The 26,572-nt window shown below is 44.5% G+C and overlaps 11 non-coding genes across 11 annotated transcripts; 8 read left to right on the top strand and 3 right to left on the bottom strand.

Annotated features, from left to right (window-relative positions):
• The first annotated feature begins 4,753 nt into the window (after positions 1-4,753).
• TRNAW-CCA (transfer RNA tryptophan (anticodon CCA)) lies at positions 4,754-4,825 on the top strand. The gene has a single exon. It is a non-coding gene; the product is annotated as a tRNA-Trp (tRNA).
• Positions 4,826-5,920: 1,095 nt separating this feature from the next.
• TRNAM-CAU (transfer RNA methionine (anticodon CAU)) lies at positions 5,921-5,992 on the top strand. The gene has a single exon. It is a non-coding gene; the product is annotated as a tRNA-Met (tRNA).
• Positions 5,993-7,463: 1,471 nt separating this feature from the next.
• TRNAR-ACG (transfer RNA arginine (anticodon ACG)) lies at positions 7,464-7,536 on the bottom strand. The gene has a single exon. It is a non-coding gene; the product is annotated as a tRNA-Arg (tRNA).
• A 335-nt stretch (positions 7,537-7,871) lies between these two features.
• TRNAS-AGA (transfer RNA serine (anticodon AGA)) lies at positions 7,872-7,953 on the bottom strand. Its single transcript has one exon. It is a non-coding gene; the product is annotated as a tRNA-Ser (tRNA).
• A 3,493-nt stretch (positions 7,954-11,446) lies between these two features.
• TRNAR-UCG (transfer RNA arginine (anticodon UCG)) lies at positions 11,447-11,519 on the bottom strand. Its single transcript has one exon. It is a non-coding gene; the product is annotated as a tRNA-Arg (tRNA).
• Positions 11,520-13,777: 2,258 nt separating this feature from the next.
• TRNAW-CCA (transfer RNA tryptophan (anticodon CCA)) lies at positions 13,778-13,849 on the top strand. The gene has a single exon. It is a non-coding gene; the product is annotated as a tRNA-Trp (tRNA).
• A 2,968-nt stretch (positions 13,850-16,817) lies between these two features.
• Positions 16,818-16,888, top strand: TRNAG-GCC (transfer RNA glycine (anticodon GCC)). The gene has a single exon. It is a non-coding gene; the product is annotated as a tRNA-Gly (tRNA).
• A 430-nt stretch (positions 16,889-17,318) lies between these two features.
• TRNAM-CAU (transfer RNA methionine (anticodon CAU)) lies at positions 17,319-17,390 on the top strand. The gene has a single exon. It is a non-coding gene; the product is annotated as a tRNA-Met (tRNA).
• Positions 17,391-17,843: 453 nt separating this feature from the next.
• Positions 17,844-17,925, top strand: TRNAS-UGA (transfer RNA serine (anticodon UGA)). The gene has a single exon. It is a non-coding gene; the product is annotated as a tRNA-Ser (tRNA).
• A 1,093-nt stretch (positions 17,926-19,018) lies between these two features.
• Positions 19,019-19,090, top strand: TRNAQ-UUG (transfer RNA glutamine (anticodon UUG)). Its single transcript has one exon. It is a non-coding gene; the product is annotated as a tRNA-Gln (tRNA).
• Positions 19,091-19,567: 477 nt separating this feature from the next.
• TRNAQ-UUG (transfer RNA glutamine (anticodon UUG)) lies at positions 19,568-19,639 on the top strand. Its single transcript has one exon. It is a non-coding gene; the product is annotated as a tRNA-Gln (tRNA).
• Positions 19,640-26,572: the final 6,933 nt, after the last annotated feature.

The following is a 26,572-nucleotide window of genomic DNA, read 5'->3' as shown; positions in this document are numbered from 1 at the left end:
TAGTGTCTTTATAAAAGAGACCCCCGAGAGCTCCCCAGTCCCCTCTGCCATGTGAGGACACAGCCATCCCAAACCTGCCAGCGCCTTGATCTTGGACGCCCAGCCTCCAGAACTGTGGGAAAGAAATGTTTGTTGTTTCATCCCCCCAGTCTGTGCTAGCTCAGCACCCCAGTGGGCTGAGACAGTGTGTTTCCAAGAGAAAAAGGAAACAGACTTTGATCAGTCGACCAGAGCAGCCTTTGCCGCAATAATTAACCACGCGTTCTGGATCACAGGGGGTCCACAACCAAAGGAGTGGCGTGTATCAGGTCTGAGAGTCTGCTTTCTAGGAAGGCGGCTACCCCTGTGTGTAAACTCCCTGGTGTTTGTTCTTAGCAGGGAGCAGTAGACCTGCTGTGGTGGGGAGGGGGTGCCTGGGAACATACTCCGACGGCAAGCTGACCTCCCACATGGAGCCCTGAAGTGGCTGTGTCTTGGCTTTTAATAGGTAATAAATGTATGAATAAAATATATAGTATGCGAGATGCTGCTAAGCACTACAGAGAACAATAAAGCAAGGAAAAAAGATGTGGAGAGAGGAAGGGATGTGATTTGATAAGAGTAGACAGGGAAGCTGACAAAGACCTCAAAGGTGAGGGGACATGCCGTGAAAAAATCTGATGAAAGAACAGCCCAGGCAGAGGGAATAGCAAGTGCAAAGGCCCTGAGGTGGGACCAGCCCAGAGCAGGAAGACAAACTAATCTTGCCAACAAAAGATGTCTCTCTACCAATTAGAAGAGGGAACACAATTTATGACTTATTTAAACATTATCAGATTTACATGTGTATAAGGTAGCACAAAAGTGGCTACAAAGTCTGGAAAAATCCACACAAATTTATGCAGTTAAAAGTAATTTATCTGGTAAAAATGTATCCACTGGAAGTTCTATTTCCCTGAGAGACAAAGGATGTAGCTTGTATCTTTTGTATAGGTCATGAGAGACTCCTGAGTTAATTTCAGGGGTATGGGTTTACAGCCAAGGGTCAGACCTTGCATTGTAAAATCAAAAATTGTGACCTCATATTGAGCATACTGTGTATTTAAGGAGACACTCTGAGGAAGGAAGCGTGAAGAGGACATTGCCTCCCTCCTCAAAGAAACTTTCATGATTTTTCCCTTACTGAGGCCAGTGTGGCGGGGACAGAGCACAGAGGGGAGAGGTGGGGGGGGGGGTGCCAACTCTACCCACAACACACCTGCCAGTGGTCATTTTTCTGCACCCAAAGAGGGGACAGTAAAAAGTCATCATGTTGCACCTCTGTGGCTGTCTTTTCTAACCTCCAGTTCCTCCTTATGTCTGCCCCTCTGCCTTTCTCTTTTAATTAGCTTTGTAGTTATTTTTTTATTGTGGTGAAATATACATAACCCAATTTGCCATTTTAACAATTTTTAAGAGTAAATTCAGTGGCTTGAAAGCAATGACACTGTTGTGAAAGCATCACCACCACCCATCTCCAGAACTTTTTCATCATCTTAGACCGAAACACTGTCCCCATTAAACAAGAACTCCCCATTCCCCCCTCTCAGTCCCTGTGACCACATTCTACCTTCTGGATCTGCATTTGATTATTCCAGGCTCCCCCATGTAAGTGGAATTCTCCCATATGATAAAATATCGCAAGTACAGTGTCTGTACGAGTCCCTGCTTTCAATCCTTTTGATTATATACCTGGAAGTGAAATTGCCGGATCATATGGTGAGTCTATGTTTAACTTTTCGAGGAACCACCGTACTGCTTTCCACAGTGGTTGCATCATTTTACATTTCTACCAGCGATGTATGAATTCCAATTTGTCCATATCTTGCCAACACCATCATTTGTCTTTCTTTTTTGATAATAACCACAATAATGGGTGTGAATGTTTTAATTAGGTTTAAACATGCACAATTACACTTGACCTCTGTTTTCTACCACAAACATAAATTTACGTTGGCATGGTAGGGGCAGCCCGAAACTTGGCCCACCGAGTAGCAGGTGGAGGAGGCTTGAGAGTGGCTCATTGCAGGAATCAGGAGAGAACCCAGCCAAGCGGAGGGGACCACTCAGAGGAGGTGGTAGCAGACGGGGTGTGTGTGTGTGTCTGTGTTCAGGTGAGCAGTCAGGAGATTTCAGCAATGTATCTTGTCAAAGAGGGTGTGAAGATCTCAGCAATGAGATGTGTGACAGGAACAAAGACACTTGGAGACCCAGACAAGCTACGGATATGGTGGGAATCTGTCAGTAGGTGGGTGATGGTGGGCAGGAGACAGCCTGTGGGGGGCGGGGGGCTGGCCAAAACCAAAGGGCTTATTCCTGGAGTCCCTTTCCTTAGCTCTCCAGGACTAGATCCAAGTTTCTGGGATAGGCACTAGGTAGAAACAGAAAACATGGACACAAAGACAAAGCCAGCTATCAGAAGCGAGGCTCAAGATCAAAATAAACTGTGAGGGTGATTTGGTGCTAAGCCCCCGGCGTGGAGGGTTCCTGAAAACTCACTTGCCTGAGCCTCAGATTGGAATAGGGTAATTAGCAAAACCAAGTCTGCAAGACCTGGGATCATGGGTCTCTGGCTCTGGGAATGAAAATGTACCCATGCAGCAAAACAAGGCAAGGAGTGAGAGAAGCAACTTGGTGCTCTGGGAACTTGTTAGTGAGAATGAATAACAATTTAATTCTAAAATATTATCCCAAACCGCTCCAATATTAGCAACTATTGATTATAAACAACCAGATAGAAATCAGCTGCGCTGTGACTTATCATGAAACATCAACTGAAACAAACGAATAAAGAAACTTCTATGAGTTACAGTGTTTCACTGAGTTTTAAATTTCAGTTGTTGGTTTGAGTTGATGTTAGGTTGCACATTCATCTGCAGTCCTGCTTTGTCAATGCCTGTCTGATTTTAGCTGTAACCTGGGATGAGAGCTGTTTTTACTGATTTTTAAAATTTTACTTATAAAAAAACCCCAATAGTTCTAACATTTGAGATAAGCCGGTTCATTTAATTCTGTTTGCTGACAGCAAACTCTAAATCTATGGAGGAAACTAACAAGTGACAAATGTAAACTTTACCACAGTCTGCCAAACCAGGCTGGCGATGTGTGCAAATGCTTTTACGAATTTCAGCAAGCCTTAGGGGCCCCTGGCTGGCTCTGTCGGTGGAGTGTGTGACTCTTGATCTTGGGGTTGTGAGTTTGAGCCTCATGTTGGGTGTAGAGATTACTTAAAAGAATTTCAGCAAGCTTTATAGTGATAGTAATTACACTAACACTTATTTAAAGTTTATCCACTTGCTTAATAATCCCTGCACCTGCCATGGGGCTTGAACTCACAACGCACAGATCAGGAGTTGCATGCTCTCTCCACTGAGCCAACCAGACACCCCACTTACTGTTATTGAGAGCTTATTGTGCTCATTTAGAATTCATGACGTTTATCAACGCAATCCTAGGAGGCAGGCACTAAAATTATTATCCCCATTTTACAGGTAGGCGAGGCAGGTATAAATTACAACTTTCAGCCAACAACGATCACACAGAATTCTCTGGCGGCGGTACACCTGTGCACCCATTCTTTTTGTAAGCGGCCCCAGATTCTACCAAACCTTTGGTGGTTCACTTTCTGAAAGGCCGGTTCATCTCGCCTCCCAGTGCCGCGGGCTGCCGCACATCCGTCTCCCAGACCCCTAACCTCGCCGCCCCACCGCACAGAGTGACTACTAGCGAATACCCGCAGGTAACCTGCCCAGGCTACTCACTACCTGCAAGGTCAAACACACACTCCATCAAGCCAGTATTTATAACGTTCCTTTGCAAGTCCCACCCCGAGTCCTGGGCTCTGGACCGATTTTTCAAGATAAAGAGAGAGGAACCCTAATTTCCGGAGAAAAGTGCGTCTGTTTTACAACAGTGGATCGCTTTTCAGAGTATCCTTTTCCAGGAGTTCAAAGAGACCTCTCACCGTTTGAGGAGATGGTCTGCATGATGTCAGGTCTCCGGAAAAATTCCCCCGAGATGCACGAGCCGGGTCTCCAGGTCTCAAGACAGGCGCTTTCAGCAGCCAAACCCCGGGGGCCAGAATTACCTTCTTGCTCGCACAGAAGATCCCTTGCTCTTTTCGGGGGCAGTTTGAGACCTAGGGATCAGATCCTGGAGGACTCCGGCAGTATGAAAGCAACCACGTTTCCCCGAAACCGGAGAGCAGAGGGTGCGGGGATCTGTCCCGGGGGGTGCGACGGGGGTCACAGCGCGGGTCACAGCGCGCAGCCCCCGCGTCCACCTCCTTCCCGGACGCACCAGCTAGAAGCTACGCTTGGGAAACAAATTCGATCCCCGCCCTGGTTGCCCTGGCTGGGGAGAGAGAGGACACACAATCTTCCTTTGCTCCCTCCCCTACCTCCACGCCGCTCCGGAGCGACCGCCCTTCAATTGCCATATTTCTAAAAAGACAAAATGTCCATTTTTCTAAAAAGACAAAAAGCAACAAAACTCCCCCAAACATCTATTTTTTTTTTTTTATGTATATGGAGAAAACCAGGAATGAAATAGGAGAGGAAGGACTGTAAATAGAAGCAATTGGGAGGCAGAATTGGGGAGTGATCGGATGGACAGCATTTTGATCCAGCAGGCGGCCAGGCATTACATGGTATTCATCTGTGTGGTCTTCACCGAGTGCAGAAAATTAATTTCATGGATCAGGTTGACAGGTAAAGAAATCGGGGGTGCCCTCGAGGACCTCGTGGCGCAACGGTAGCGCGTCTGACTCCAGATCAGAAGGTTGCGTGTTCAAATCACGTCGGGGTCAGTAGTTTTAGCGTCTGTGGAAGGTCCTGGTCTGGGAAGTGAGATGGAGGAGGAAGAGAAAGGTGCCTTCCCCGCTTTCTCCCACCTTGGCTGCCCTCATTAAAATACCTTTAAAAAGTAAATAATAGGCAGCATACACAGGAAGATGCAACGTCGGTATTGTACCTTTGGGTTTTTTGGGGGCTCATAGAAACACTTTTACTCCTTTATTGCAAATGTTCTGAATTTCACTTTTCACCAACTCGTCCATTAATATTCCCAACGCTCTCAGCCTTCTCTCCATGCTCACTTCTGTGCTCGCAGACCCATCTCTTCATCCACATGTCTTTCTAACCTTCCGAACCTTAGCAGATCTTCTCAGGCAACTAGTCTGCTTCTAGGAGGTGACCTTAGCTCACCCACGCCACACATGGGTCAGCTTTTCCGTGCCAGAGAGGTCCCACAGCAAGCCCACCCTTGGATCTCTGGGATTCCTTATCACATCAAATCACAGAAGAGGTCAGTTCCTTTCCAGATGCAGAAAACTGAACACAGTTTTGTTTGTCAAACTGAGACTACAGGGAATGAGAGAAAGTTAGTCTTCTGGGCTAGAAGTTCCTTGAACCCCCTAAAACTCTATGTCAAGATTATGTGCAGGAATGTGCGTCTTACTCTCACCTGGGGCTCCAGACTTCCGTCCGCCATCAACAGATTATGAACCATCACATTACAGCATGGGAGAAAGGGAAAGCACATTTACGTCATCAGCATCCATCATTTTGCATAACTTAGAATAAGTTTAAGACACGCCATTTGGGTTATCAGCAGACATTGTGCTATAATGTAACCTTCACATAGCACACAGTGACAGATATCCCATCTGAGCATGACTCCGAGCACTGGAGAAGCAAATCCACAGTAAGCTTTTTCCATTTCTTTTTAACCCCTTTCTTAGGAGTTAATTCAGGCTCAGGGCTACCGCCTTACAAAAGACAAATTACTACTCTGAAGGAAAAAATGAGAACCCGTTTTTTATCTCTACAGATTGAGGGGAAAGGGGGGGGGGAGACAAACTAGGGAAGAGCTGAATATTAACTATGAGGGTAGGACTGCCCATAGCAGAGTGGCGCAGCGGAAGCGTGCTGGGCCCATAACCCAGAGGTCGATGGATCGAAACCATCCTCTGCTAGGCTTGGTCCTTTTCCTCCCCTTAGCAGAGGGAGCAGGAAAGAAGAGATGAATTCTTGTTACAAATCTTGTGAAAGGTTTGATTCTTTAAATTATGTCTATGTCAAAAGGATAGAAATAAAAACCTAACAAAATTTGCAATATGACATCTATAGATTTTTGGTGGTGTCTGATAAGCCCTTTGGCATGTTTTTTTAAACATATGAAAAGGTGCTCCACATCATAGGCCATGAGAGAAATGAAAATTAAAACAACGAGATACCACAACACACCTTGTAGAATGTCCAAAATCCAGAACACTGATATCAAAGGCTGGTAAGGATGTGCAGCAACAGGAACTCTCATTCACTGCTCGTGGGAATGCAAGATGGTACAGCCACGGGCGGGGGAAGACAGTTTGCCAGTTCCTTACAAAATTAAACATACTCTCACCATACAACCCAGCAACTGCACTACTCGTTATTTGCCCAAAGGAGTTGAAATATGTGTCTGTGCAAAAACCTGAACACAGATGTTTATAGCTCCTTATTAGTAATTGTCAAAACTTGGAAGCCACCAAGATGCCCTCCAGTGGGTCCACTCAGATAATGAGATATTATTCAGCATTAAAAAGAAATGAGCTACCAAGCCATTAGATGACATGGAGAAGCCTTAAATGCATATTACTAAGTAAAAGAAGCCAAGCTGAGAGGCTACATGTTATATGATTCCAAATACGTGACATTTTGAAAAAGCCAAAACTATGGTGAGACACCAGATGATCAGTGGTTGCCAGAGGCGGGTGGGTGGAGAGAGGATGAATAGGCAGAGCACAGACAGTGCAGAGGATGGGGGGGCGGGGCAGTGAAAATACACTGCGTGATACTGTAACGATGGATACATGTCATTATACGTCTGTCCAAACCCACGGAACTATAACACCAAGGGTGAACTGTAATATACTCTATAAACTTTGGGTGATTACAATGTGTCAAAGTAGGTTCATCAATTATAGCAAATGTGCCGCGCTGGTGGGGGATGTTGATATTGGGGGAGGCAGTGCACGTGGTACCTTCCTCTCCATTTTGCTATGAACCTAAAACTGTCTTGAAAAATTAAATCTTAAAAAAAAAAGAGAGAAAAGAAAAGAATTGGTACTTGGTACTTAGAAATACTCTCTTTGTGAGACTCCCAATCTTTACTTTCAAAAAATGATGCATTTGAAAGGTCTTCCTTCTATTAAGTTTTTATCATCTAATGTGAGGACTAGTCAATTTTGAAAACAATCAATTTAATGATGTGATTTAAAGAAAATTTACATATGTGAGAAAAGAGTAGTGAACTATAGCTGGAGACTATATTATTAACATTTTTGTCACTTTGTGTAAAATTATATTACAAAAGAAATTAAAAAATAAAAAAATTTATACATACAATTACAGTGGCCTAAAAAAGATGAGAATTGGGGACCTCAAAGAGGATAACCAAAACAACGAGCCAGCCAGGAGTCGAACCTGGAATCTTCTGATCCGTAGTCAGACGCGTTATCCATTGCGCCACTGGCCCACGCACAGTCATGATTTACTTACAGAAAAAGGAAGTAGTGGATTTGCTATGTTGCTCTAAATATGAATGTGTGAAATCTTGTCTTTCAACTTCCTTTTTCCCTATTACCAGGGTTTCCAACCCCAAAACCTCAGAATTCAAACAAAAGAGTTTTCTATTGGTTCCTTTGCTTTAGTTTACTCACACAGTATGCTTCCTTTGTGGTCAATAAGAACTCCATTTTGGTGTGACTTGAAAAAGTCTGAGGGAATGTTTAATATGTTTAAAAGTAGCCTGTAATTGAAGATAAATTACACTGAGCGGAGAAGGTGCAGATGTGTAAAAAGGCCACCTCTCGTAGTCGGCAGGATTCGAACCTGCGCGGGGGGACCCCAATGGATTTCTAGTCCATCGCCTTAACCACTCGGCCACGACTACAGCTCCTGTAAAGTTTTTTCGATCTCCTCCATGTTACCATATATCATGTATTCTAGGCTACTTTAGGATTTAGTAATACAAGAGAGCAAAGCAAAGGATCCCCGTTAATGAAACCGGAAAGGAATCAACCAACATCCATTCCAGCACGTGGTAAGTTGAAAATGCTCTTTGGGTCTTTTCTAGAAAGCAAATCAGCCATATGTTGCAATAATCCTCTTTAAATAATCCCCTTTAAATAATCCTTTAAAAATCCTCCTATTCTTGCAGAAGTGGGAAATTTATCCTCAATAAATAATCTGACAAAGATGTCCTCGCAGGTACCCTATGTCTCCAGACACCTAATACAGCGCCTGGAATAAGGGCTCAGTAAATGTCAGCTGCTATTGTAAGCATCATTTTCAATTCGAGAAAGGGGACCCATCAAAATGTTCCACAGGGAAACTTATCTCCTGTTTCTTGGTAAAGCTCAAAATATTTTAAAGCAGCTGGTAGAATATTTTTGAATGAAACAGGGAAGTAGAAAATATTTCTGAAAGTCAAATCCACTTCATTGCATGGCACCTTCTCTCATGAGGGAGAGAACAGCTGCATCTGATACTCTGTGGATGATAGTTTAAAGATATTCGCAAAGATCATCTTCAAGCAAGAGCAGATCCCTAGGATCTCCACATTTCTGAAACTGTACAACCATTATCACAATCTTATCTGTATGTATATGTGTGGGTGTATTAGTGCACAAGTAGATGATTCTGTCCTTCATCAATAGCTCCATTCTGTGAACAGAAGAAGGATAAGACGTGACTGATAAACCACTGCTCATGTGCTGATGGATTGAAAATTTATCTGCAGTCCAGACCTCTCTTCTGAGCTTCATAATATATAGCTGTCCTAGTAATTTCTTTTTTGCAAGTGCATGCGCATCTCAAAAGCAAGACATCCCAAAATGAATGCTCCACCCTTTCCCCCCAAACTTGAACCTCCTTCAACAAACCAAATTTTATCAGGAGCCAAAACCAAAGACTTAACTTTCTTCCTTTCTCTGACTCTCACCCCATTGCCCATTGGTACCAGGCCTTCAATTCAACCTTCTAATTATTTCTCAAATCTGGCTCTTCCTCCCAAGCCACAACAGGTGCATTTTCTTAGATGAACTTCTTACAGTTTGTCATCAGGGTTATTGCAACAACTTCTTCGAAGTATTTTGGCTCCCAGGCTCTTGTCCTTGAACGGATTCATTCATTGCTTCATTCTTTCAAAAATTTTATTCTGAGCCCAAAGACGTGCCGAGCACTCTGCTAAGTGCTGCTCATTCAATGGAGAGCAAGAAAAATATAGCCACTCCTTGAGGGATTTCCAGAGTAAACAATTATAGAAGTGAACATTTACAAGTGAGTATGACAAGTGAGGGGTCTAGTGGGCCAAGTGGCCTATAGGAGTCATGCTCGGTCCCAGATGTGGACATCTTGGATGGTTGCTTGGAAAGTCACTCATTAGACTCCAAATTTCACGAAGAAAGTGTCCAGTTCTACCTTTATTACCTCTGAATGGGTAAATGGTACTCAGTGACTATATGTGGAATGAATCATATTTAAGCTCAAATCTGAAGGATGTGTAGGAGTTAGCCAAGTTGGAAAGGGGTGTGGTGTTCTAGACCTAAACCTCACAGAATATGAGAGAAACTGAAGAAAGTTCTGCCTTGCTGGAACATTGTTTTTCTGGGGAGATCCAGGGAGGGGCAGCAATGAGAGTGGACACCAGAGATGTATTTTAGGGCAGATTTTGTAGGTAGGGCTAGGTTGGCAGCGACTGAGAATGCCCATCTGATTGTGGCCCTCCCCTCCTTAAAGTCTCTGAAGCCTACAAAGAAGATCACAAATGGCATAGGAGGCCCTCATCATGGACATCTCTCTGACCTTCTCAGCTTCCTTTCTGGGCCATCTGTCAAGGGAGCCTGGGACTCCTGAACCAAGGAAGGACCTGCCCTTCCTCACACACTTCTTCAAGCTGACCCTCTGCCTTATTTCCTTGGAGCTCTGTGCCCTTTCTTTAGGGCCTCCGTTTAAATAGGACAGCTTCTGCCAAGCCTTTTTTTTTTTTTTAATTGGAACTTATACTATAAAAATTTTCAAACATATAGAAAAGTTGAAAGAGTAAGGGATTATCTGTATACCCACATTCCAGATTCAACAACTGCTAACATTTTGCCATATTAATCTTATCTACCTTCTTCTTCTGGAATATAAAATTCCTTTGCAGACATCATGATGCATCCCACCTACACACGTACACGTGTTTCAACTATGCACGTGTCTTATATAACCATGACACCATTGTCATAAGGAAAAAAAATCCAGTGATTCTTTATAAAAACATCTATCATGCCAGCGTTATTTAAATTTCTCTAAGTATATTTTTTGGAGCTGGCGTTTCTAACCAGGATCCAATCAAAGTTCATGCATGCATTGCATTTGATTTGTAATGTTTCCTTAGTCCCTTTTAGTTCAGAACAGCATGCCAGCTTCTCGTTGCTGGTGTTGTTTTGACACTGACTTTTTAAAAAAATCCAAGCCAATTGTCTGGTAGAATGTCCCACACTCTTGATCCGGATTGTTTCTTCAAGGCTACTTTTAATTTATTCCCTGACCCTCATTAAACTAGAAGTTAAGTCGAAATTATCGATTACGTCCATTTTGATGAGATTAGATTCAGGTTAAAAATTGGGGCTTGACACGGTACTTACTTGCGACGGTACTTACTTCACACGAGGAGGCATTTGTCAGGATATCCACCCATCGTGAAGGTAGAGTGGTCCCCTCGGGGCTTTCTTTTTCCCTTTGCAATTAGCAAGTAATCTTGGGGTGGTCCTTTAACACCTCGCACACGCTGTTTCCCCAAACCCCTAAGGGGCCTGAGGGTTTTGAGATCGTGAATGCTCTCTGCTGAGCGTCTGATTTCTTGGGGATCGCAGATGGTGAGTCTTCGAATTCCCCCACGCCCCGACATTTGTTAGAGGGTGTCGTGAAGCTCGACCCTTCTCCGACTTTCCCCGCCCCCAGGCATTCCTGGGGTTCCAGCGGCGGTCGCGGAGTGCGGGTGCGCAGGTGGGCAGGTGCGGGGTGTTGGCGCCGAGGGGCGGGGAGAGCCCGGGAGGCGTCGGGCAGCCCGCAGGGCCCGGGACCGCGCCCCGAAGCTCCTGACTTTGTAGGCCGGGGGGCGCTGAGGGGGACGGGGGACTGGCCACAGGGGCGGCGGCTGGTCTGCGGCCGCAGACAAGGGACTGCGCTGCTCTCGTGGGGGTGGGGGGGCGAGGGGAACAAAGGAACAAAAAGGAAGGAAGGTGTGGAGGCGACAGACCCGGGGGAAGGAGCTATTCGGTTAACGTGAAAAGGAGCCGATTCTGTTTGCCGACTTTAACCGAGAAAACAGCAGTAGTAAAGGTGGACCCCCAGGAACCGACCCGGGGTCTCAAACGGACAATAGAGAAACCCCACAGCAACCACGAAGGGATTCGAACCCTCAATCTTCTGATCCGAAGTCAGACGCCTTATCCATTAGGCCACGTGGTCCTTCTGCCTGCTGAGGAGGTGCGTGTCCCAAATTTGTTGAAAGAAATTCATCTTGGCGTTGTAACTGCAACCTAGGGAATTTATTATTGTAAACCAAGGCATTTCCCAAGATCTTCCAGTCTAGACTCTTAACCACGGAGAACACACTGAGGGTTCCTGGAAGGAGGTGGGTGGGGGGATGGGGGAAATAGGAGATGGGGATGCAGGAGGGCACCTGCTGTGATGAGCAGGGGTGTTATATGTAAGGGATGAATCAGTGAATTCTACTCCTGAAGCTAATATTAGATTGTATGGTAACTAACTGGAATTTAAAGGCGATCTTGAAGAAAAAAAAGAAATCCTACAGTCTAGTTGGAGAAACAAGTTGAACCTGACGGCCAAAAACACAATAAAGTTACAATGGAGATAACCACCCAGGAGAGGAAGATGTTGCGACAATAACCAGTAAGACAGGGCTTTATCTTCTGACAGAGATCTGGGAGAAAAGGCCACAGTGAGGAGGGGACGCTTGAGCTGAGGGCTGGGGGTGGGGGAGGCAAAGAGGACACCGGATTGCTACCTGTCCCCCGGAACCCCCTTGGCAGGTAGAGATTGTGGATAAAGTCAAGAATTCACTTCTGCACACTCCAGAAATCCCGCTCAAAACAACTCCAACATAGAAGTTCAAATAGGACAAAAACAGCAACAAAATTTTGTGATCTGGAAAGCCGATGGAGGTGTGATAGTTGACTTGTCAGATTCGAGAAAGCTGAATCCTAAGCAAGTCCTGTGGGAAAAGCAAAGAGGTGGTCAGATTTACCCATAAACCCTCCATTCTCATGCCCCAGGGCCAAGGTCAGAGACTGTCTTCAGGGGCTTCATCTGGAAATTACCTGTTAGGGGCAAAATTGTGTGTCTCACTGCCCTCTTCCTTCACATGCTTAAGCCCTAACCCCCAGTACCCCAGAATGTCACTGTATTTGGAGGTAGGGCTTCCAAAGATATAGATAAAGTAGGGTGAGGTCATATGGGTGGGCCCTGACCCAACATGCCTGGTATCCTTATAAAAAGAGATTGGGACACACATACACACAGGAAGACACACCACGTGGACCCTGGGAGAAGAGAGCCGTCTACAAACCTCGCTGACACGGTTGATCTCCCGCTTCTAGCCTCCAGAACCCAATCTGTGGCCCCGAGTTGTGGCAGCCCTAGCCGACTCATCCATTGCCCCTCCTCCATCCTGGAGGAAGACTGGATGTTTATTTTCTTGAGACAGGAAAGTATGTGATCTCCAGGCTGGAGCAGTGATGCTCACGCTTTCCCCTGAATCACCATAGCCTGGAGGACTTGTTAAAACGTAGGCCTCTGGGGCCCACTCCCAGAGTTTCTGACTCAGCGGTTCTGGGGTGCAGACAAGGATGTGCATTTCTAACAAGTTCCCAGCTGATACTCATGCTCTGGTTCCAGGGAGCACTTTCTGAGACTCACGAGGCTGGAGGAAGATCATGCACAGGGCTAGCAGAAAATGGTAAGAGCTCACTAAATATTATCCACCTGCTCTGAGTTGTTGCTCGTGGACTTCCATACAGACCAGAAGGCCCACCCATTCTGACTGAGAGGAGCAAGTGAGAGTTTTAGGAAGAGACGTTATTTATTTATTTTTATTTTATTTTTTATTTTTTTAAATTTAAATTCAATTAATTAACATATAGTGTGTTATTCGTTTCACAGGTAGGGTTTAGTGATTCATCAGTTGCAAAGAGATGTCATTTAAACTAGGCTTTTGAGACTAAGCTTTTCAGCAGGTTGAGGATGGGACTGGCGGGCGCTGAGAAAGTGGGGAGGTGGACCTGGCCAGGATGGGCACTGCAGGGCCGGGCAGGGCTGGGGGCCTGTTTCAGAAGAGGGAGAAGTCTAGTGAATTGTAGGAAAAGTAGTAGGGCAAAATGTATAACTATTATGATTCCTGTTTCATTGTGGATCTAAACCCAATACATACAGGACTGGTCTCCAAACAGGAGAACTTTCACCAGTGGAAAGATTGAGCATGAGAAAACATTGAGGTTTTTTTCCCCCACAGGAAGGATTTGGGTTTTTGCGTCAGTATTTAATCTCGTTGATTCCTTTCTTTTCTTAACAAAGCATTGGCGAAGCTATGGATAGAGGGGAGAAAAACGATCAAATCCATCAATAAAAAGAAATAAATCTTTAGAACCTGAAGGAGAGAAGAAAGGATTAATTAATCCTAATTTAGAAGAGAAGAAGCCCTTCCCTGTGGCCTCGTGGCGCAACGGTAGCGCATCTGACTCCAGATCAGAAGGTTGCGTGTTCAAATCACGTCGGGGTCAGCTCTGGGTACCTTTTTAGGGTGAAGAAGAAATGAGAGGTTTTGAGAGGCTTCCAAGGAGTCATGATTGTGAAAAAACAAAATTTCCCGAGTGAATTACTGGCTTTATTGAACAATTCATGAATTGGGCGGTATCCCATCTAGTAGATAGAAAGGAGCTCCAGGGAGTTGTACAAAATGAGACTTTAATAGGCAGAAGGGACTGGGAACGAGGAAGTTCTACCAGCAAAACACAGATTGGTTCAGGCAAAGCCACTTTCCTTTAGAGGATGATAGGCATCTATCAGGCCGATGACCTAACTAGTGCCGACCGGGTGATTTCTAATTGCCTGACTGGTTGAAGATTCCATTTCTGGGAGATGCTGAAACTGTAACTGGTAAGTCTAAGTCTCCGTTTGGTGATTGGGCTTAGCATAAGTGACTCCATTTTGGGCCTGTGGTCCTATTTTTAACTTGATAGAAAGAACAGAATATCCGCTCTTATCAGAGTTTTGTGGGACGTATTGTGATTCCTGTTTTGCCCTTAGCTTGCCGTTGGAATTCTAAACGGGGGAAGCATTCGCCAAATGGACAGTGCATGCTTGGCAAACTTCTTTAAAGAAAGATTTAATTTAAACACTCTCTTCTTGGGCATCAGGGAATGCAGAGTGTTCTGGTTTCCCTCTTTCTTTTCTGGTTGCTTTCCTGACTGTTCCTTTGCGCGTCTGCCTCTAACAATGTGTGCAGTGTTCTCAGCTTCATCCGCCCCACCCTGCCCCCACCGAGCCAGGAATCTAGAGCCATCCTGGACACATCTTCTCTTCCAGATCTGAGCAGTGAGTTCTGCTGAGTTTTATTTCCTAAAATGTCTATCCTGCTCTCTACAAGGACCCCTTTTCTTCCATCAATATCTCTTGCCCTGGATGTTGACGTGAACCTCCTAACTCCTCTTCCCAGATCTCCCCTTGTTCAGTTAAACTGGAGTCCTTACTATGCATATTTTTAAACACAAATCTTGTCCTGATATCCTCCTGCTTGAAACAGCCAACTGTCACACAGGCCTTCTTTCAGTTCCTCAAATACCTGTTGCTCCTTCCCAGGACAGGGCCTTTGTCTGACCTTTCCTCTGAAAGGAATGTTCTCTCTTGCTTGGTGCATCTTCCGCTGCGGTGAGCTGGGCAGACCCCAGGCCCTGGAGCCTCACCCCAGCCAGACCCACAGGCCTCACCAAAGGTTCTTGGTCTTGTCACGAGAATGAATTCAAGGACCGACAAATAGCACAGTGGATGAGTAACGCAAGTGGGAAAGTTTATTAAAGCAAAAGCACACTGTGGAGATAAGAGAGCATGAGAGGCAGGGAGAGGGGAGGAAAGGAAAGGGGAGGGAGAGAAAGAGATGGAGCTCCCCCGAGCAAGCGATTACCCTGGAGCTGCCAGCCCTGGGGAGGGGTGTGTTTCTGTCTTTTACTGACAGTTGTTAACTAGGGGGCGGGCTATTCATTCCTGGGGCCGGAAGCAGGGTTTCCCGCCTTTTCTTCCTCACAAGGCTTTCCTGTCGTGGCGCCGCCATCTTGGGCCTGTCTGGTGGGATCCGGCCTCTCGTGGACGCTGCCGGGACAGGCCTCTGACCTTCCCCACAGCCGGCCACCGCCGCCTCGTTGCTGGCCGCCAGGCATCCTGTTAGAGCCTCGCTGTCTGCTCTAAAAGTCCCACTAACATGAACACCAACTACGTGTGTTCCACTGGAGAAATAAGGTAAAATTTCTGACTTTCAGTGGTTCATTCAAAAGTTGCATGAAATAAAAATCAGTAGCTAATATTTAACTGGTAGTTTTGTACTGTTTTTCAAGTGGCTTTAAGAGACATCATTTTAATTTACCTTTAAAGCCTCTGGAGGAATGTAGGGCAACTACTCCAGGCTCCATTTATAGATGAATCAACAAGAACTAACGCATCACGTAACTCGGTCACGTTGATTTATATGTCTCACACTGTCCAGTTCTGTGTTTCTTCTGTTGCTAGGATGTGGAGAAACCTATTTTATGGCTGAAATTATTCCTTTAAGATCAACCTTGATAGCCTTTTAATTCGCTACTGTAGATTCCTGCCATTTCTCCCCTTCAAAGCATCCTCATCACTGCTGCCAAGCAAATACTATAAGTTCTCCATCCTGAAGAAGAGGTGAAAAGATAGAGACTAGAGCAAGATTGAGGTTTTCACGTGCTTCATATAATCCAGACACTCAGAGTCCATTACCTCCCTGAAACCCAAACTCAAGACTCACTTCAGTGAAGATAATTTTCATTGATTGTCAATGTTTTTCTCCATGTTGGCCGTTTCTCAAAACTTCTGAAAAGTCCTTAAAAACAGGGGCCATAACTTCTACTTATTTCCAGGTCCCCTTTGGCTTTTGGTTCCGAAGTGCCACAAGGACCCCAGCAGCTGGTGGTCGTCCTCCCAAGCAGCAGGCGATGGGGATGAATGTAAGAAGTAGGATTCGGGAGAATTCCTACTTTCAGCATTTCCTTTACTAGTCTCAGTTTTGACGACGTACCTTCCTTGTCCAAACTTGGGTCTTCACAGTGGAATGACAATAGGTCTTTTTTCCAAAATGGGATAACTTGTTTCAAACTTGGATTGAGTGCTGTGATCTCGTAATTAACCGAATTGGCTTGCATCCTAAAAACGAGAGATTTTCAGAATTTGTTTTCATTAATGATTTAAAGGGGGTTGAGGGGGGATGAAAAAAGACATTTTTATATGCTGGGTATTTATACTTGTTTTTCACCTTCAAAAGCCTCCAAGGGCCACGTATCAGTTTCACCTTTCTTCTAGGTCACAAGTTTTCTCAGAGTGTTTAGGTATAGCTTTTTCTTTCTTTGGATTTAGGGAAATCCTAGAGAAAAAACATACTATCTCATGTTTTACTAATGAAGCGGAGACAATGGAACTGTAGCTATGAGGACAAATAAAGAATGGTTAGCCCATGGGGCATTGGTGGTTCAGTGGTAGAATTCTCGCCTGCCACGCGGGAGGCCCGGGTTCGATTCCCGGCCAATGCAACGTGCTGTTTTTTTTTTTTTTTCCCCACAGCAGGGGTACAAATATTTTCACTGAAAAATTACAAAGTAAAAATACTTCGAAGTTAACTGTGTTTCTCGTATGCAAGTATGGCTGAGAAAGATCAAAGTTAACGCTCCTTTTGCAATTTCACCCTCATAAATTATACCAATCGGCATGCATGTGGTGTTCCAATGGCCTGAAACGTCATCCTGTCGGAGCTGGAACACACTCCGACCTCAACAGGTTGATCTTTCGGAGGCGAATTGTAAGCCGCTAGTATTTGAGGGCGGAGTGTAGCCATGTACAGAGATCAAGGTATCCTTATCCTATCTTGGCAGCGATCATTTCAAAAATAAACAGAAAATTCAGAAGAAGGCGCCAAAATTTATTGTCTTGAAATTTTGCTCTTTTTTTTTTTTTTGCAGTATGAGCAGAGTGGCGCAGCGGAAGCGTGCTGGGCCCATAACCCAGAGGTCGATGGATCGAAACCATCCTCTGCTATCTCGCCAGTGACTCTTTTTGGTTCAAACTAAGATTTTAGAAAAAGAGAGTGAATAAAGTTGATCACTCTCAGAAAGGGTCTGTGGACCAGTTCTGGATGGTAAGAATGCCCACGGTAATTTGTTACAAGTCCTGCTTCCCTGTCTGTAACAGGCAGATCTCCGTTGCGGCTGGTTTGTCCGTTGTAATCCAGTCTCCGACTGGGGGCCACTGCACCTGTTAGGGACTGAATGCCACCCTCGCAAGTGCTTTGGTATCTCACACGTCAGGCAAGTGTTACAATTTGTAATAACTTGTGTTACCAGCATCTCGATATTCAAAATCTTGTTCTTTTTAGTGTGATGACAGGCACTCCAGAGCAGTTGTCACGGAAACCAGCAGAAAGGTCAGTTTGTAAACTGGAAAGGTATTATTCCTCATGGGAATATATCCAGAGAGCCAAAGAGCAGTTGTGTAGTCGTGGCCGAGTGGTTAAGGCGATGGACTTGAAATCCATTGGGGTCTCCCCGCGCAGGTTCGAATCCTGCCGACTACGAAGTGGTGTTTTTCTTTCCAGGTGTTACACCTGCTGGACCAACTTTGGAAACTGCAAAACACAAAACAGCACTAAATACGCCGTTTTCCTGGGTATTATTGTATTTCTCCATGAAATGTAAGCAGGTAGGTCTAGTCCTTTAGTCTATCAGTGGGTGAAGAAAATTTTTGAAAATGATTTTGGGAAAACACTAGGTATTTCTGAGACCACTATATGAAGATGCTGAAAAAATGCCCAGGTTTAATTCTTTCTTTAATTTGCTATTTCCATATCCGAAATCCAGCTTGGGTCTGACTTCTGAAAACTGGTTTGCCTCTTACTTCTTCTGCTTGACGTTCTTGCAGGAATTAGGGCATATCCAGGGCATCACTATCCAATTCGTGAGCACGTTTGGTGTTGTGGAATGAATATCTCAAAAGAGAAATGTCCAATCTTTCCTCCTTCTGGATCCCTCTTATTATTCCACTCAGGAAGCCAGAATTGCAGAGAGGAAGTATAGGATAGAGAATTTTCAAAACTGTTTTCAGACGTTGGCTGAATCTTATTTTAAAAAGTTGTTTTGCTGGATAAAACTAATACACAATACCGTATATGCAACATAAATAAGAGTAAATGTAATAAAAATTTATCTTTTATCACACTTGCAATCGATCCATCACAGAATGCAGATAAGCAAAGTAGAAATACTTAGAAACGTAAAAGTTTTTAATCCTTGAAATTACTAGTAAATTCCCAAGTTATATTTAACTTTTCTTCTTGCATTTTCTGTATTCGTACATGCCCTAAGAGATTTTTCAGTGTTGACAGTTTCCTCTATAAACCCATAGGTAGACAAACGTTCACTGTCCAGGTTAGGAATTTAGTAAATGCAGCTTTGATTTTTCCAGGAATGCGGGTACTCAAGCCTTCCGCGGACCCTGGGGAAAATTCCAAGCAAAGACGAGCCCTGTTGGGCTTTTCCCCCGGCGGAGCAAGTTCGTTGCCTCCTTGGATTTGGGAACCGTGAACCTTCTCCACCTGTCCAGGACAGGTACTCACGTGCGACTCACTGCAAAGAGCGTCCAAAAGCTTGCCGGGGATAGGGGTTGCCCGTGGCCCCATGGTGTAATGGTTAGCACTCTGGACTTTGAATCCAGCGATCCGAGTTCAAATCTCGGTGGGACCTGTCAGCCTTTTAGCATCTTCCCTTTTCTCTTAAATCACTCCCGCACCCTGACTTGGCCAGAGACACCTGAGCACTTGCTCACCTCAACGGTGCATCTGGGTTGGCAAGGTGACACTGTCCTGCCGAACGGCGTCGCCTGCGTTTTCTTCTGGAATTCTACGTCTGTCCTCCTGTGTCCTTCCTCCTTCGTTGGGAAATCAGGATATCGTCCGAACGCCCTAAGTAATATTTTACACCCCAGACCTCAGTTCTGGGTTCAGGTTCCATCAGTTTCTAACACGAACTTGGCCTTGAGAAGTTCGTAGTGTGCGTGAGCCCCAATTGTCATGTTTATTTTGGAACATTTGCTGTCTGAGATACAGCAGATTTTCTATTAATGTTTAAGAAATTAAAACTATAGTCCACAACGTGCTGAACACAGTGACAAACTCTGCATTGAATATTCATAGCTACTCCATCAGGAGCCCTTGACAAGGTGGCCCCATGGTGTAATGGTTAGCACTCTGGACTTTGAATCCAGCGATCCGAGTTCAAATCTCGGTGGGACCTGTTTTGGTTTTGGTGACCTCGCCCCATATTTCAAATCGCTATTGCATCCTGGTGTGTGGGCTGGAGCTTTACACTCACGCTTTCCTCATGTTAAGAGCGTCCTGTAATTCCTTACTCTCTTCTCGGGCTTATGAAAAATGACCGATTTATGTATCACCTTTGTGTCCTTGTGGATCACTCTCTCTAACTCCCTGGGTTCCTGAAGTCCATCTCTTTAGTCTTCAGGCCCTAACAGTTCATGTGTCATAAGCTCCTTCTTTTCTTCTCTAGCTCCTCAAAATGTAAGGGCCCCATGCAAGAATATGCATAACAATTTCAACAGAAAGCTCCTCAACGGACTCTATGGTGAGCACTGTGAGCTCTAAATCCAGCAATTTGAGTCCAAATCTCTTTGGGGCCTCAGCAACATGTTGGTGATTTTCCCTCCGTGGTTCTCCTAACTCATTTGCTCACCTTCGAGGTCTACGCATCTAGCTGCAGCCGCTGCCAATCTCTTCCAAATCAACATAGAGTCCCTGCCAGGAGAAAATTGCCTCTGACCACCCACCCGGGGAATCCTAGCCCTATTCCCCCCTCAAACTCCATGTCCCTATTTTGCCTTTTTTGCCCAGAGCTTCTCAGATCCTGGTAAGTTAGAATCTTGGCCCTGGTGACTAAGAGTTTATGTTTTACAGTCCCAAACCGAGGTCCTTCCTTTCATGGAGCCCACATAAAGTGTTCCATCAGCTTCTAAACACTAACACTGTCCTGAAAAAGTTCTACTGCACAGTGGGACAGCTCTGGAGTACGTCTTAGAGCCTCCACCGTCTGCCCTCATTGGAGGCTCCGTGTGCACCTGAAGCTAATGTGTCACCTCCATCATTTTGAAGCTACACTGATCTGTTAGGAGTACTCATTGGTCTTTCAGTGGGGACCCAACTTCAAGGGCCTCATGATGTAACAGGTAGCACTTGGATCACATCTCAGCTGACTTGTCTCAGTTCTGGGTCACCTTGCCCGTGCGTTTTCCCAAACCAGGAGTCCACTTTGGTGTGATAGACACTCCCTTAGACTCGCACCTCCTCTCCCACATCAACACCCAGCTCCTTGCTCTTTCCTCTGGCTACTGAAAATTGTACTCTCCCCATCATCCTCATGTTCTCCTAAAATCTCTCCTCTTGGTGCCTATTTTTGCTTCGCCTGGTGCCCGAAGTCAGTGAGATCCCCGTGAGTTAATTATGTGCTCCGGTGCTGAAGAGTCACAGGACTCACCTGTAACTTTTCTCCCCGTGAGATTCATGCGCATCCTCTGTAGACCTGAAAATGTCCAGACCGTGGAGTGAGAACCCCGCCATCATAGTCATTTGAGAGTTTCCTTTGTTTTCATACAAGAGGCTCTCCTTTAATGAGTCTTAGACTGAATTTATGCCCACACACCTTGAAGATCACCTGACCCCATGCAAGAGTATACATGTCTTCCCTTGAAGGTTTGTTGTCACAGAGGTCCCATGTGTGACGGTTAAACCTCTAGACATTGGACCCTAAATTCCTTCTGTTGACTCTCTTAAGTTCAAGCATATCCTCCAGTGCTCTCAATGACAGCAAAAGAAGAACCCCCGTCAACTCCTCTGGCCACTAAACATTGTTCCAGAAAAATCCCTGCAAACTTCCTCATACCTATTAAGCCCCAGTCATGGTAATGTTTTAGAACCTCTGTATTAGTTTCCTGCCGCTGCTATAGCAAATTGCCACAAATTTAGTGGCTCAAAATAACACGAATTACTTTTCGTACAGTTCTGGAGATCAGAAGTCTAAAATCAAGGTGTCAGCAGGTTTTCTGGAGACTTCAGGGAAGAATCTTGTTTCCTTGCCATGTTCAGCTTCTAGTGGACTCTTCCGTGCATCACCTCTTGCTTTTGTAGTCATGTTTCCTATTCTTGACTCTGACCTTCTTCTGGGTATCCTTGGAAAATCCAGCATAATCTCTTCATTTCAAAATTCTCAATTTAATCACATCTATAAATGTAAGGTAACGTATTCACAGGTTCTGGGGATTGGGATTTAGGCCTTTGTTAGAAGCCATGATCCAGCCTACCACAGCCTCTGTTACTAAATAGCACGTGTCTGTGAATGCTCTTTAGATTGATTCTATTGATCAGGACTTTTCTCAAAGGCAAAATACCGATCCAGTTTCCTTACATGTCTTTTTTTCAAGAGACTCTTCTGTAGGGGCTCCATGGGGTGATGATTGGCATCTGAACTCAGATCTGGCAATCTTAGGGTACCTTGTGTTTCTGCCTTCTCAATGGCCTTCCCTCCCAGCCGCAGGATCTCTGGGCCATGAGGCCTTCCTGGGTTTATTGGTTACCTGTTGTATAAATTACCACAAGATTGGCACTTAAAACAAGATGCTCTTCATCTTACAGTTGCGGAGGGTCTCAAGGGTCAGCATAGCTGGGTCTTCTGCTTCAGGGTCTTTTGTGATCTGCATTCAAGGTATGGGCTGGACTGGAGTCATGTCAAAGCTCAACTGGGGAAGGATCCGTTTCCAGGCTCACATGTGTGTGGCAGGATTTAGTTCCTCCGCAAAGGCTGTGGAACTGAGGGCTTCGGCTGCTGGCTGGTTCCTGCCTGGAGTCCATTCTTGGTTCCTTGCCACGTGGACTTTACCAACATGGCAGCTTGTTTTGTCAAAGCATGTGAGCTGAGAAAGCAAGAGTGCAAATGTTTTGGTAAGTCAGAAATCACAGTCCGTTGTAATCTAATCATGCAAGTGAGATCCTATCAACATTCACTGTGTTTCCTTAGGTTAGGAGTAAGTCACTAGGTCCAGGCTGCACTCAAGGGAAGGAATTTCACAAAAAGTCTGTCTACCACACTGGGTTTCAAAGACCCTAGAGATCCCGAAGCTGAATGAGCCCTGTCTGGCTCTGGTCTTCTGTTATGACTGATACTTTGCAAGCAGCTTATTTATTTATTTATTTATTTATTTATTTATTTATACTTTGTCAGCAGTTGCTATATTGAGAGCAATTCCTGGTACCTCCCAACTGGGAAAATTACTTCTAGGTTTTAGCTTTTATAGTTTTCCTTTATCTATCTTTCTTTACAGTTAAGTTAGCACTGAAGAGCTAGACTATCACTCTTCTAATATCACTCCCTACAAGTGAGTCAGAATCTCTTGGTATGATGCCCCGAGGCTATTTTCCTAAAGTTCCTCATGGATTTGAATGTGCAGCAGCTGGAGAGGCCCACTGAGCTGATTTCTCCCTGACCACCCTATTCAACCGGCTACCACTCCAAGGCATTTACTACTTTCTGACATATCGTATGTTTTGCTTTCTTAATTCTTTATTGCCTATTTCTGCATACTTCAGTTTCAGCAGGGCAGGGAATCTTCTGTGTCGTATATGCTCCCGTACTTAGAACAGCACCTGGTACAGACGCGATGCTTGGTAAATACTCTTGGAAAGATTGAATAAATGAAAGAATCAATGAACTCTTCAGTTTGGCCTTGGTCATCGTGTTTGACAATTCCCAGCCCCAACAGAACCAAACCCAAATACATTTTTATTTTCTTTCCAGAAACATTTTAGAATTTGTCACTCACTTAAGCTTAAAACAATTACAACTTCATATTTTTTTTACCTGTTTTATAGGTGTTTATATATCAGATAATTAATATGTTTGCTATGTATTAAATCAGTCCTTGACACCTCCTTAGAGCCCACAGTTTGCATCCTGATCACGTTGTAGAGCACGTGCACACACACACCCGGAGTTATTCTTTTTTTGTAATGACCTTGGATGTAGATGAGAAAGAGGAGCTGACATCAGGCATCCAGGAGCTGAGCTGATTGTCCAGGAGGCCCGGGCGCTGTCCGGAGGTGGCCTGGCACGCACCTCTAGGCCATGGGGATTTTCTGTGGAACATAAACAATCGCACACAACAGGAGCATCAGACAAGGGCTTTCTCTGATCATGATGACGTGAGACAGAACATTTCATAGTCTAGTCTAAGAACAGACAGCCAAAGAAGGTCACTGTGTGTACCACAAAATTACCAAATGTCTCCTGCCAGCTAACACAAGGGACCACTGGTTTTCCAAACTTAGCTTCATTCTATTCTTACCTTTTTCTAGATAGAGTTTATGCAGATACGAAATCACAGAATTATGCCGTCCCTTCCTGACAGCAACCAACCCAGGACAAAACCTGGCTTCCTTGTCCCCTCCCTCAAATCACCCAACAGAAGACAAATGTTACAATAAGCCCCCCCCATTTTTTTTTCCAATTTGAGATATAATTGACATATAACATCGTGGAAGTTTAAGATGTGCAACGTGTTGATGCATTTATATATTGCAGTATGGTTACCACATAGCATTACCTAACACCGTCATCATGGCTCATAATTACCGTTTCTTTTTTGTGTGATGAGAATATTTAAGATCTTAGAAACTTAAAGGATACAATATAGTATTGTTGACTATAATCATAAACTTGTGCATTAGATCTCGAGAAGTCACTCATCTGCTCACAGCAAGCTTTGTGTCCTTTGACCCCCATCTCCCCAATTCCACCCCCCCCAACCCCTGGTAACCACCATTCTACTCCGTATTTCTAAAAGTTCAGTGTTCAGCTTTTTAAGATTTCATACAGAAGTGAGATTACATGGTGTTTGTCTTTCTCTGTCTGACTTGTCTCACTTAGCATAATGCCCTCAGGGTCCACCCATGTCGTCAGTAACGGCATTTTCCTTCTTTCTCATGGTTGAGTAAGATTCCATTGCCTGTGTCTATCTTTGTATATACATATATGTATATATACACATTTTTTTCTTTTTCTTTTAAGATTTTATTTATTTATTTTTGCAAGAGAGAAAGAGCACAAGTCGGAGGGAGGGGTAGCGGGAGAACCAGGCTCCCCACTGAGCAGGGAGCCCAATACAGAACTCCATCCCAGGACCCTGGGATCATGACCTGAGCCAAAGACAGATGCTTAACCGAATGAGCCACCCAGGCGCCCTACACAACTTTGCTTTATCCATTTATGCACTGACACTTCGGTTGTTTCCATATTTTGGCTATTGTAAATAATGCTGCAATGAGCATGGGCATGCAGATATCCCTTTGATAACCTGTTTTCATTTCTTCTGGATAAAAACCCAGAAGTGGGATTGCTGGGTCACACGGTAGTTCTATTTTTAATTTTTTGCGGACCCTCCATACTGTTTTCCACAGCGGCTGCACCAATTTACATTCCCACCAACAGTGCACGAGGGGTCCCCTTTCTCCACAGAGTTGCTAACACTTCTTATCTCTTGACTTTTTGGTGATGGGCTTTCTAACAGATGTCAGGTGGTAGCTCATTGTGGTTTTGACTTGCATTTCCCTGATTACTGGTGATGTTGAGCTTGCTGGCCATTTAGATGTTTTCTTTGGAGAGACATTATTCCATGAAAGGGAGTTCTACACAAAATGACCCCTAAAAGCCGAAGGAGCCGGAAGACTGAAGGAATAGGCCAACAAGTCCAGTTTGAGGAGAAGCGGTTTGTCAAGGGGATTTAGGGACAGAAGGTGCCTTGGATGACTCCATCTCCCATGTGACTGACCTCCTTTTCTAGCCTGGGAGGCTGGGAGCACCTGCAGGGGGGCCCACCTGGAGGAGATGTTGGAGACTCACAGGTGTATCCCCAGAGCAGACTGAGGACACCGTGCCCTGCGGGGTACTTATAAGGGTGGGGTTAGATGGAAAGACTGTGTGTGGGGGGGTTGGAGTGTGTATGGGGGCGGTGCTCAGTCAGGAAGGCTTCAGGCCACAGAGTGGTCACCATGGCAGATTTGTCTAAGATGGTGTTAGTCTGGTTCACACAAATGTCTACACGGTTCTCTGACCACTTTTAAATTGGACGTTTTTGTTGTTACTGAGTTGGATGAGCTCTCTCTCTCTATTTTGGATATTAACTCCTTATCTAATACACGGTTTGCAAATATTTTCTCCCATTCCACAGTTTGCTTTTTCATTTTGTTGATTTCTTTTGCTGTGCTGAAGCTTTTTAGTTTGATAGGCTTTCCACTTGTTAATTTTTTTCTTTTGTAGTTTGTGCTTTTGGTGTCAAATCCAAAATATCGTTGCCAAAATAAATGTCAGTGAACTTTCCCCCTCATGTTTTCTTCTAGGAGTTTCATGGATTCTTGCCTTATATTTATGTCTTTAATCCATTTCGAGTTACTTTTTGTGAGTGGTGTGAGATAGAGGTCCGATTTCAGTTTTCTGCATGTGGTTATCCAATTTTGGATAAATCCAGTATTTGAGTTATATCCAGTATGAAGGTTGTATATGACCTTCATTATGTAGAGGTACATTCTCTCTATACCCAACTTGTTGAGAGAGTTTTTTTTAATCATGAAAGAATGTTGTATTTTGTCAACAATAGGGCATGACATGTGAAACATGAAAGGATGTTTGTATTTAATAAGGTCTTTAAACTCCCCCTTTAACTGATTTAATTCTGCAAGGTCTCTCGAGGTGTGTACCCTTCCTAGTTGCGGCAGCAAGTCACAACTTATCCAACTGCAGGTGTGTTCCTGGTGATCTCTGGCTGGAGCGCATTGAAGCTGGCCGTAAAAAAAAATAAATAAATAAACGACAGTAGTAAATTATCTTTTTTAAATCAAATTTACCTGTACAAAACAAACAAAACAAATCGAAACAAAACAAAACTCCCTCCATGGTCCTAAAATTCTTTAATAAGTCTGAAATCTTTGGTCTGACATTGGGAACCAGCCCCCCAGCCCCAGCTCCTCAGCAATCACCTGCTCGCACTCCCTGGGAGGTGATGACTCTAAGAAGTGCTAATGTTCCATGTGGTAGACATCTGAGAATCCTGCAATAACAGATACAATACAGCTCGTTTCATGATGGTTTCAATATACATATGGCCTAAAGGAA

This window comes from Halichoerus grypus, chromosome 9, assembly GCF_964656455.1.
Source record: "Halichoerus grypus chromosome 9, mHalGry1.hap1.1, whole genome shotgun sequence".
Taxonomy (NCBI): domain Eukaryota; kingdom Metazoa; phylum Chordata; class Mammalia; order Carnivora; family Phocidae; genus Halichoerus; species Halichoerus grypus.
The sequence above is the reverse complement of the archived record's forward strand: the minus strand, read 5'-3'. Positions and strand labels throughout refer to the sequence as shown.